The sequence below is a fragment of the Hakea prostrata genome, chromosome 4 (genome assembly GCF_041222555.1).
Source record: "Hakea prostrata isolate BN-2017 chromosome 4, UWA_Hpros_2, whole genome shotgun sequence".
NCBI classification, from domain to species: Eukaryota; Viridiplantae; Streptophyta; class Magnoliopsida; order Proteales; family Proteaceae; genus Hakea; species Hakea prostrata.
The window spans coordinates 33,987,004-33,998,294 of NC_142603.1; the positions used below are offsets into that span (position 1 = coordinate 33,987,004).

The window sequence follows — 11,291 nt, forward strand, 5'->3', positions numbered from 1 at the left end:
ATCAAGTAAAATTATCTTAAATATCTTCCTTGATCCTTTCCACATTTGATAATTCCTTACGTTTATTTTGGTAATACGGCCTTTATTTCTCAAGCATTCATGCTTCTATGTAATTGATTTATGTTGATTACCATGGAAACAGACTGAAAACCATAAGAGGGAGAGGGAGCGAGATTTAATGTAGTTCACTTAAGAAAGAACTCAATCTACATCCATGGACTGAACTGGATTCTTTTCATTATGGATTCCTTATCTTTAGTAGTTTTTATTTTATTTTATTATTATTATTATTTTATTTTTTTGCCTATAGTGATGGAAGGCAAAATTTGATATTAACACAAAACCAACCTCCTGTTTGATGTGGATTCAATTGTGAGGGCTTCTATTGGAATATTGGCATGAAAAGATTGTTGAGTCGACCTGTTTCTCTTTGTAGAAGAACTCGGCAAGGCTTACTAGGATCCTTTGCAGAAATTTTTGTGGAAGTAGAGAATGATGCTCTTGGGGTTGATGACGTTCAAATTGAACGCTGCAAACTTGGGTCTTCAAAGGTTTTCAGCTTCATGCAACATGTGGTCTACAAAGATGGGACAAGTAGGATTCAATTTGTTAAAAGCCTAGCCATCTTGCTACGGCGAGTAGCAAACTATGGCGAAAGCAGCGAGCTCCGCTTTCATAAGCGAGCCAGAGTAGCGCGCTAGCACGCGGATTGCAAGGAGAGGAAAGATGTGACAGCAAAGATGCTAAGTCAGAACTTCTAGGAGTGTCAATTGGGTTTCCTTGTTCAGGGTTTCTCTATTTCTCTTTCTCACCTTGCTCTATTTCACCTTCATGAAATCAAGGTTTCATTTAGCCTTTCTAGTTCTACTCCGCCGATGTCTCTACTCTTCATATGAGACTGTGTGGGTTTGATTTAGGATGATGTCCAATTATACTTATATACCAACTAGGGTTGTGGGATTTTCCCATTACCCTAGTGACCTTATATATATATATATATATATATATATATATATATATATATATATATATATATATATATATATATATATATATATATATATAATATATATATATATGCACTTAGACCTAAGCTCATGAATTTTAGGTGTCTAGAAGTGTTTGACTAGATAACCCCATGAGTAGTGCTACCCTTCTGGTAAGGGTATTGAAGCCGATTAACCCATTATATTAGTGGCTGGATCATGTGAGCATCAAGTAGGCCCGCTACCATCATTAGATGGTAGGGTTGCATATAATAGATAAGGGCTCATGGGTGCTCAAGACTAGTAATCAACCCATGAGAGGACGTGGAGAGCATCATGTCCATTATATATGGATGACCATAGAGTTGAGAAATGGAGTCCAACAGATTCCTCATGTTGTGGATCCCATTTCTAGGTTGATAAGGATATCAGACCAACAAATGCCTCCTATTGAGGAATGATATCCGGGCCATATGTAGTACGATACTTTATGACTATACGTTGGGCACCTAGAGTTGTTCTTGACACTTGCCAGTTCCATGCCAAATGATTATGTGAGAGAGTGGTGACTTATATCCCCAGCCACAGATTGATGTGACTTTACCCAACAACCGCAGAGAACCCAATAGACAACTCTTGTTAAGGGAGAGTGACTGAGACTGCTCAGAGGAGAATGGTGTCAAATTAATGCATGTCTACTATAGAGACTTCATGATAGAGTTAGTAGCATAACATCATACTCTTTCATTAGTTATATTATCATCGATATCCATATTATCATTATTAATCTTATACGTGTGATGTGGTAAATTGTTGAATGAATGAATGCATGCTATGTTGTTGAGTTGACCTCACTAAGTTCTGATGAACTCATTCCTTTTATATGTGTGTTTCTTTTAGATTATACTATAGGTTATGAGGACTCCATTCAAATGGAGGATCTATCACTGACAGACCATTATGAAGAAGCGATTTGCAAGGAAGTGGAATCACATGGAGCTTTGTGCCCATGCCAGGACTGTTCCTATGGAGATGGATTCCAGTAGGAAGCTAGCGATACTTTGGGATTCGATAGTGTCCTTCATGGCACTATTTTATTTTTACACCCTCATATCTTTTGAGAAGGGAGACGACATCTTCTACTAAGACATTTAGTTTATTTCCGCTGCAAAACATTTTTCCTTTCACTCTGATATTCTTTTGATAAACACCAAACTGAGCAACAGGTTCGGCATCTACTACAAAAGAGATAATCCACTTCAGATAACCACGCCTCTGCTAGGCAGCATGTGGAATGGCCGAGAGCGGACCTTTTTGGATATATAATCCAAGTCGAGAGTGGAGTTACGGGACCAATGGATGGCTCGGATAGCTGCCAAACGGATTCCCCGCGGGGGGCAGCCCTATTAGACCACTTCCCGGAATAGAAGACAAGAAGGAAAGGTGTGTAGCTGCCTTCCCCTAGAAGCAAGGCTAGATGGTGATGAATTGTGATTGGTCCAAACCTTCGACCAGCGGCTTCTTGCGACCTGCCCAAAATGCCCATACATACCAAGACCTTGTTCACACAGCGAATAAAGGCCGGGTGGAAGGGGGCAGTCAGCTAGCTGCTTCTTGGCCACATAAGAGTTTCATTTTGTACATCAAACATAAGCTGGCAAGGCTACCTAAGGTGGGGTGCTCCCTTGGGAATTCTTTTGAAGCAAAAGGGTCTGAAAGAGCTCACCGAGGTGAAGCAGCACCGAGAATGTCAGCTTGAGTAAGGCAAACATTGGTGAGAATCTAATGCCCCAAAAACCTAAGGGTTCCTCCGCAAGGTTCGTCCATGGAGGGTGAGTGCATGTGGGTCGTTTAAGTAGGTTGGGCCAGGTTTGGCTGATCTTTTGGAGTTATCTCCAAGAAGGATCGTCCCTTTTCCTTATTGATGTCCATGTTCTCTAGAAGGAGGGGATGATTTCTCCACCTCTTGCAAAACAAGCCCGTCTCGGGACCAAGGATTCTATAGGCTCGTAGCTTCTTTTCTTTGAAAGATAGATAATAGGTCCTTGAGAGTTGGTTGGTTTAAGAGAGATGCTGGATTGGACCAGCCCTCATTCTCACAAGAATGGTCTGCCCCAGCGGAAAGCGCCTCACTCCAGGCTATATGCTGGCACATGCTGACGAATCAACATCCCTTTTGGGGATTTGCCCTCATACTCAACCTCTTGTTGCAGAGCTACCTTAACCATTGAATGGGACGGGATGGCTTTCCAGGTGGGTACCCAACTCATACCCTGGTGCACAGGTATGGAGGATACTCTCCATCTAGCGGCGGCAAGGAAGGAGAATATTAATACTTAGTCCATGGCTGCGGGATGTGGCACCGGGAGAGAGTGCTCGTAGAGCACCCTTGCCTTGACTCTACCAACCCCTAAGAATTTGTCGTAGTAGTTTGATTGCTCCATATACCAGTCATGAGCGCCACCCCAACTCTATCTTCCTTATCAGTGAACCGAACATAGTTTTTAGGTACTCTTCGATGTGGCACCAAGAGATCCTGCTTCTTTTGAAGAGTTGGATTGTTGCCCAAGGAAAGAAATCCTTACTATTCGGATTAGATACTTGACTTTCTACCACTTATTCTCCAAGACAAGTTCGCATGTATCGATGCGGATCAATTGGCGCAGCACCTCCCATATCTTCTTCTACATTTGACCACCCGCATGGAATTGTCTCCCCATCAATTTTTGTTATGTCGATCAAGTTGGAGAGCAAGAGGTCCCATACATAATGTCCTGTCCTGAAGTAGCACTCAAACTACTGGCTTTACTTTAGCTCCACTCTTGCACTGGCTTTAATTTTTGTTATGTCGATCAAGTTGGTTCATGACATACTTGGTCTAGTTCTTGGGAGCGGTGTAACGAAATGAAGCCTCGGGATCTACGTCTTACCCCAGATGAGTTGTTTGTACTGAGAAAGTCCAAGATTTTCTCGAGTTCTAGCTCTTGCCCCTTACTTTACTTATCTTACTGGTCTTGACTATCTTCCAAAGCTAGCAAGAAGGCTAGCTCTTCCACCCTCAGCCAATGGAAAAAAGCACCCCACCAAGAAAAAGGAGGCTCTCCGCTCCGTCTCACTAAGTAGTGCTATTCTGTCCTCCGGGGGACTCCACCAAGAGGTTCTTTCTCTCACGTAATTTTACCTACAATTGAATCGAGTGCTTACGTTTGATCCAGCAGTAGCACAGGACTTGGTGTCACATCCCCCCAGCCGGTACCCTAACAGGCATACCCGGGAGTGTGATCCACAGCCCTGAAGATCAAGTATCGAGGAAATCATCCTCCCACATATACAATAATATAATCATAAACAGGAGATAATCATGGTTTAAATATTATAAACAAAAGATTAAAGTCAAGAAATGAATAATCAACATAATCAGAGTGCAGAAATGATATCAGATATCCGAAGATATCAAAAGAAGTAGAGCGAGGCAGAAACTCACTCCATAGATACAGCGGAACGTAGTATGTAAGTCTAAAAGGAATAACAACTGAAACAAAAGAAAATAAGAAAGACAAACTAAACTTAAGAGTCTTCTATCCTATAGATGACATTTTCAAAATAGTGGACTTCATCAATCCAACAAAGATGCTCCAACTCCACGTTACGTCTAATCGTAGTACACAACTTGATAGCTCGAGGGATCATCAGTGTAATCTTGATTGTCGCCAACACTTTGAGTGTAGTACGCTTCATCGGCTTGCACTTCATTGTATTGTCCTTCATAGTAGTCAGTACCTGTAGAATAGTCTAACAAAAGATTGTACAAAAAGGAATGAGTTTCGAAAGAAACTCAGTAAGGCAAGTTAACTCATAACAACATAAATAACATACGGCAAATCATAACAAGATGCAATGCAGTATGAAACAGATAATGTATGTATGCATCTAAACTCTATGTATGCTGGTCTCTATAGGCAGACATGCTTTAAGTCATAACATCGTACTTCTTTGGGTAGGTCAATCACACAATGTCAGTGGGTAGTGGGTCCTTCATCCCTGGGGACATTCCATGGCTGGGGGTTAAGTCATCGCTCTCTCACATCACCATTGGTCTAAGTACTGGCGCATGTCAAGGTTAAGCCTAGCCCAATGCAAGTCATCTACTCAGTTCAAGATACGTCCATTCCTCGTCCCTGACGATTCTTTCCGGTATCCTTCGCACTAGAGTCCTAATAGTCCCTGACTACGGACTCATCAACCCTATTGGTTATCCACATATGGTAAACGGGAAGCTCTCATGTCCTCTCACGGGTTTGTTACCGGTCTTGAGCGCCCATGAGCCCAAGTTTAGCCATATGCAACCCTCCAATAAATGGCCCCCACAATATGATTCCCGTCCTCTCACGGATATAACTCAATGGTCTTAAGCGCCCGTGAATCACATTGCTACCACGGGTCGTTCTGTCTCAATACCCTTCAGATTCGGGTGTCCGATAACGAGGACATCCTAGCCAAACACTGCTAGACAGCCCTAGGTATGACAACCAATGATTTGTGAAAGCGTCGATGGGCATCTTCGGAGAACATCCCATACTATTCCCTCCGATGTCCAAGGACAAAAGCGTCAAAAAGACACTTCCCAATCCCAAACCATACCTAATCAAACACATTCTCGGATTAATCATGACATACACAACCAACAATTCATCATATAAAAGAGAATGTAAAAGCATAAGCTAATCGTTAAACAATATAGTAATAAACAATTCATATAAGCTTAAATAATGAAAAAGAAAACATAAGTGAAGTGCTACTGTAGTTACAGTAGTACATCAGAAGTATAAAATATAAGAACAGTAAACAAACTCCTAGTTTCATAAAGTAGAAACCAGAGAGTATGCGATCTATGTTATTATGAAATAACTGTCCTTACCTTGATTATCGCCGAATATAATCCAAAGATCAAAGAGAGCAACTCCAAACTTAGCAAATAAACTCCTAACAAGCATAAATACAACATTAGGAAAGATGCCTAAAAGATCAGAGAGCAAACGAATCAAATCAAGCAAAAAAACGAAGCTACGACTCCTTTGGTCGAGTGCTTGGTAGACTGGCCCAGTTGACCAAGCAAGTCAGTACGGAATTGCACGAACTGCTTTGGCCATTTCTTCTACGTTTGAAGTCGGATTGATCCGAAATTCGAAGGGGAACTTCCTAGAATGTATTAGAATCATATGGGAAGCTAAATCATTAAGTCATGGTAAAAATATGGGTTCTTGATTTGACCCAAGAAATTAGGGTTTCAACCTTTATGGCTCTCATAAAAAGGTTATGATCACGGAATGAAAGGGAATGATTGCAATCAAGAACATAATAAGAAAATCATTGAAAGATCAAGTTTAGATTAACATAAATATTGCCCATGAGGGTTTCCCTCCTTTCGCGGGGAGGTTACCAAAGTTTTCCAGAAATCAAACAAGGGTTAGGGTTTCAAGAAATTTATTCGGCTAGGGTTAAGATCATGACGATGATCATAGATCCAAATATTTATGATAGGTGCAGCTTCCTTTCCAAATCTGCACAGACATCCAAGTATGGAACTCCATCATCAACATCCATGGGTTTAGAGTCAAACACCATGTCTTCTACTGATATGGCCCATAGTTGGCTTCTTCCTTTACTCCGGGTCTTCGGACCTAAAAACAACTGGGTTACCGGGTCAAGGTCAAGGTTAGGTTAGGGCTGGGTTTCACACTTGGCCATTCAATCTTGTGAACCAATCGAGACCAAAATTGGAGAAGGAGATATGAACGGAGAGGAATAACCAATCAATGAAGGAACATGAAACCATTCTATTTCAATAGAGGTACGCCTGGAGGTATCAAGATACCATGTCGTACAATTTCGGCGATTAGAAAAATAAATGAGTATATCCCTCTACCTTCGTGTCTTTCCACTTCCTTCGTTCAGGAACAAAGACTTTCCTAATTCTTTTGGGTCTCGGCCCGGTTTTTCCCCACTAACCAATTACGCTTGTGAAGCTGAAGTGGTAGCCTCCCTCATGATCATAGTTGCCCATATGGAACTGGATTACCCGCTAGCTATGGGCATCCACCCCATACTAAACCAATAAGGGCCGAATGGGAGGGACATGCATGGAACATAGAAAGAGCCAATCTGTTAGACCCAGTCAAGTTTGATCTATGGAGCTGTATACATCAAGGCAACGCTCTAAATTACATAAAGGAGCAATTTGATCAAAGGTACCATCGGTCGGTAACGAGGATAAAACCTTCACACACCAATCATTGATGACATAAGCGCTCTTGGGTGGGGTGGGCCATCATTTGCTAGGTCTTTGAGTGCCCGTCGTACCACGTGGTTGGTGCACTAGGCTGATCGTAGACCAAACAAGCAACATAATATTCCGTCTCTGTTGCGCGTTAGTGATCTATTCTCTCCTTGCGGTCGGCAAGGTTCTACGAACTGGTCAAAGACTAAACGACAATTGCATCTGGGGGGGGGGGGATCGGTGAGCATACTTTAACCTGCCCCAGCCACTACCCTTGGGAGTACTAAATGTAGAGAAGCAACTTGGGAGAACCGCAAGGTTCCCCGGAAATGACGTTCCCTTTGGAAAGTAGGCCTTTTGATAACTAATTAGAGTTGACATGAAATGGATCACTAGCTCGTGCAATCAACTACAAATTCCTTCACCTTAGGCTCTTTTTGGTATCAATTATCGTTCTCTATTATGAGATTTTTTTATTGTTTTAAATTGTTTGGCATCTATTATCATTTTCATTTTTATTTAAAATAATAGAAAAACCTTCAAAATCCATAATGGACTAAAAGTCCATTGTGGATTATGGGTGAAAATTCATTAGCGGGGGTATACTTGAAATTTTAAAGTTAAGAGGGTATAACAGTAAAAACACAGTATTTAATAAATCACCTCTCAAATCCTAACGCAAGCTCTCAATTCCTGCAAAAATTCTATTCAATTCTAACAGCGGCTTCTCAAACCATCCTTCCCTGTCTCCAACAGTTTTAACCCTTCCATGGGTCACTCGCATTCCTGTTACCATTCTTTTTCTTTATCTTTCTTAGAAAAGTTGCAAAGCACCCATCAATTAAATCAAATCCTCTCCCAGGCTATCATCAACGGCCGCTTCACAGACCCTTTTGTATCAAGTAAGTTCCTTCTCTCTTTCTTATCTGCTGATCTCACCTCTGCATGCATCATTTTTTCTCAAATCTCAAATCCCAATATTTTTGCCTGGAATTTCATGTTCAGAGCTTACGCTAGTAGTTTTTTGCCTTGGGAATCGATTACTCTTTACAATTTCATGCGAAAAAATGATGTTTTACCTGATAAGTATACTTTCCCTTTCATCCTAAAAGCTTGCAGCTGAAGCCGGTTCCTCGAGAAGGGTCTAGAAATTCATGGGTCGAGTCTTAAATTGGGGTTTGAGTTTGATGTCTTCGTGCAGAATTCTCTTATTTCAATGTATGCAACCTGTGGTGTGATTGAAAATGCACGCATGGTATTTGATTTGATTCCCGATTGGGTCCGAGACTTGGTGTCCTGGAACAGTATGATTTCAGGGTATTTACAGGGGGAATTTTGTGGGGAAGCACTGGAATTGTTTGGTGAAATGATTGAGGTATTGGAGACCTCGATTTAGGTCGGAAAGTTCATGGGTTTGTTATAGTTAATGAGTTTGTTCAGGATGTTTTTGTGGGTTCATTGCTGATTGATATGTATGCCAAATGTGGTTGTATACAGATGCTCAGAAGGTGTTCGATAAAATGACTGATAGAAATGTGGTCTCGTTGGACGTCTATGATTGCAGGTTATACGCAGATTGGGTCTGTTTAAGGAAGCAATTCAGTTGTTTAGAGATATGCTGATAGAAAATGTGATGTCAGACGAAGTGAAAATTGCTTGGGTTGCTTCTGCGTGTGGACATTTGGGTGCACTTGATCAGGGCAAGCGGGTACATGCATATTGTGAAATTAATCAAGTCGAGATGAACCTTATTGTGAAGAATTCATTGATTGATATGTATGCAAAGAGTGGAGATATTAATAAGGCTCTTTTGAAACTTTTCATAAGTTGATTAAACGGGATGTGTTCTCATGGAGTGTTATGATTTTTGGGCTTGCCATGAATAGTAAGTAGACCTGTAAATGGATTGGATTCGGTTCGGATACACACCAATATCCAAATCCGATTAGCAAAGCGCTATCCGAATCTGATAGAAATTTGGAGAAGGCATCTGAATTCAGATCCGAAACTTTATATCGAATATCCGATAATAATTCGATCCGATAAACTCTCCGATTATTGATTGATGATTGTCATTTTTTTATATTTTCTATTTCTGATTTCTATTTTTCGATTACCGATTACCGGTTTTGAAATCCAATTATTAGCCCATTTTTAGAGAAAAGTGTTTAATCCTTTACTTTAACCGGATAATTTCCAATTTCCGATTATCCAGCTAACGATTACGAGTATTCGAATCCGATTATCATCCATTTTCAGAGAAAAAAATGTTGAATATTTTACTTTATCCGGATAAAAAATTTATCCGAATATTATCCAATTCGATAAGCAATTATCCGAATCCAAATCCGGTTTCTTAGCGGACGAATGCGGATATTTTCCGGTAAGAAAAATTCTGGATATGGATACACTTAAACGAATACGAATAAGAATTTGGTGGCAGATTTTTGCTATCCATTTACAGGTCTAATGGTAAATTTCATGAAGTGCTGGAATTATTCTCTGATATTCAAGTGAGGTTCGATTGAATAATGGGAAGCATATTGAAAAGAAATTGCAAAACAAATCATGGAAGCTTATTAGGATAGATGATGAATGCATGGATACTTATTTTCCTTATAAGTGTTTGGTGTAGTTTTAATTTAGTAGACATTACATTGATATTGTAGTAAGTATGATTGTTTTCTTACAAAACTCATAGTTTATATGAATATTGTTAAGTTAATATTTTGTTTGATGCATTTTTTGGTAATTAGTTAATTGTTAATATTTTGATTAATATGATTTTTTTTGTATTAATTTTCATTATTAGTTTCTAATAATTTTTCATTTTGACATACCAAATTTATTTTTCATTCCATAATTTATTCTCAACAAATGTCACCAAACCATTTTTCATTCTCGACCAATAATGAATTCTTGTACTTATTTCTTTTAAATAGTCATAATAGAGAATGAGAATTGATACCAAAAAGAGCCTTAGTAAGCTAGCTTTGTAAGCGTTGCAAGCTTGGTTCGGAGGGCACTACAGTAGGACGTGGATCGCCTTTCTCTCGGCATCACTTTCAGCTTGCTTCTTTGCCTTTTCTTCTGCACTTTCATTGCCTTGAGTTCCCTCTCTGCTTTATCTCTTGAATATTCTTTTTCTAGCTTTTTGTGCAGGTAGACCTATGGGACCCCTCTTAGGCCCTCTTCGCACTATAACACCATATTTTGGTGTGGTATTGTGCTTAGATCAGTGGTAGTTCGTCGGGGGTTCAAATCCCTCCTCACCCACAACTGGCCCAAAAGGGAAGGACCTTTCCTTTACCTATGGGGATAGGAAAATCATGATCGGGATAGCGGACCCAAAGCTATGGAACTCGGGTGTGGGTCTTTTGTCGAAATGGAATGGCCTCTTTTGTTTAACATTTCTGGAAAGACCACCTATTTGTTTGTTTACCGGGTTCGGCACGAAATCATGAATAAGCTCTACCAAGGATTGCCAAGCATTTGGTACTGAGTTTCCCCCTCCCTTTTTAGTTAATATGGTTAGGCCCACATATTTGCTTATGTTTTGACTCATAATACAAGCAAGTGTTGATGGCTACTTGGCTTTGCAGAAAAAAATTGTAACTAAAAGAAGTATTTTAATTCCTTTTTCCCCTTTTTCCACCAAAAAAGTAAAACTAAATAAAAATAACACTCTCCCCTACCCATCCCAAATTTATTCTAATGAAAATTTGTTATGAATAGAAAGACCTTGTAAAACCTTTTTTCTATCATTTGTCAAACTCAATTAAAAATCTTTGTAAGCGTTGATTTGTCTTTTATATATGTTTTTTCTTTTCTTCTTAAAGAGTCTCTAATTTATGTTCATGCATATGTCCTGATGTTGTTCATTCTTGAAATGTAAAGTACGATCAAATAACTCAAATGAAACAAAAACATGAAAAAATAATGATCTGAATGTCTTTAGACCTCCAAATCCGATGAATGAGTGACAGAAGCATATAAATAAAATAATCAGGAACTTTTTTTTTTTTGGT

The 11,291-nt window shown here is 39.7% G+C and overlaps 1 pseudogene; it reads left to right on the forward strand.

The window, feature by feature from the left end:
- The first annotated feature begins 398 nt into the window (after positions 1–398).
- On the forward strand, positions 399–9,156 carry LOC149018714 (pentatricopeptide repeat-containing protein At1g08070, chloroplastic-like; annotated as a pseudogene).
- The last annotated feature ends 2,135 nt before the right edge of the window (positions 9,157–11,291 follow it).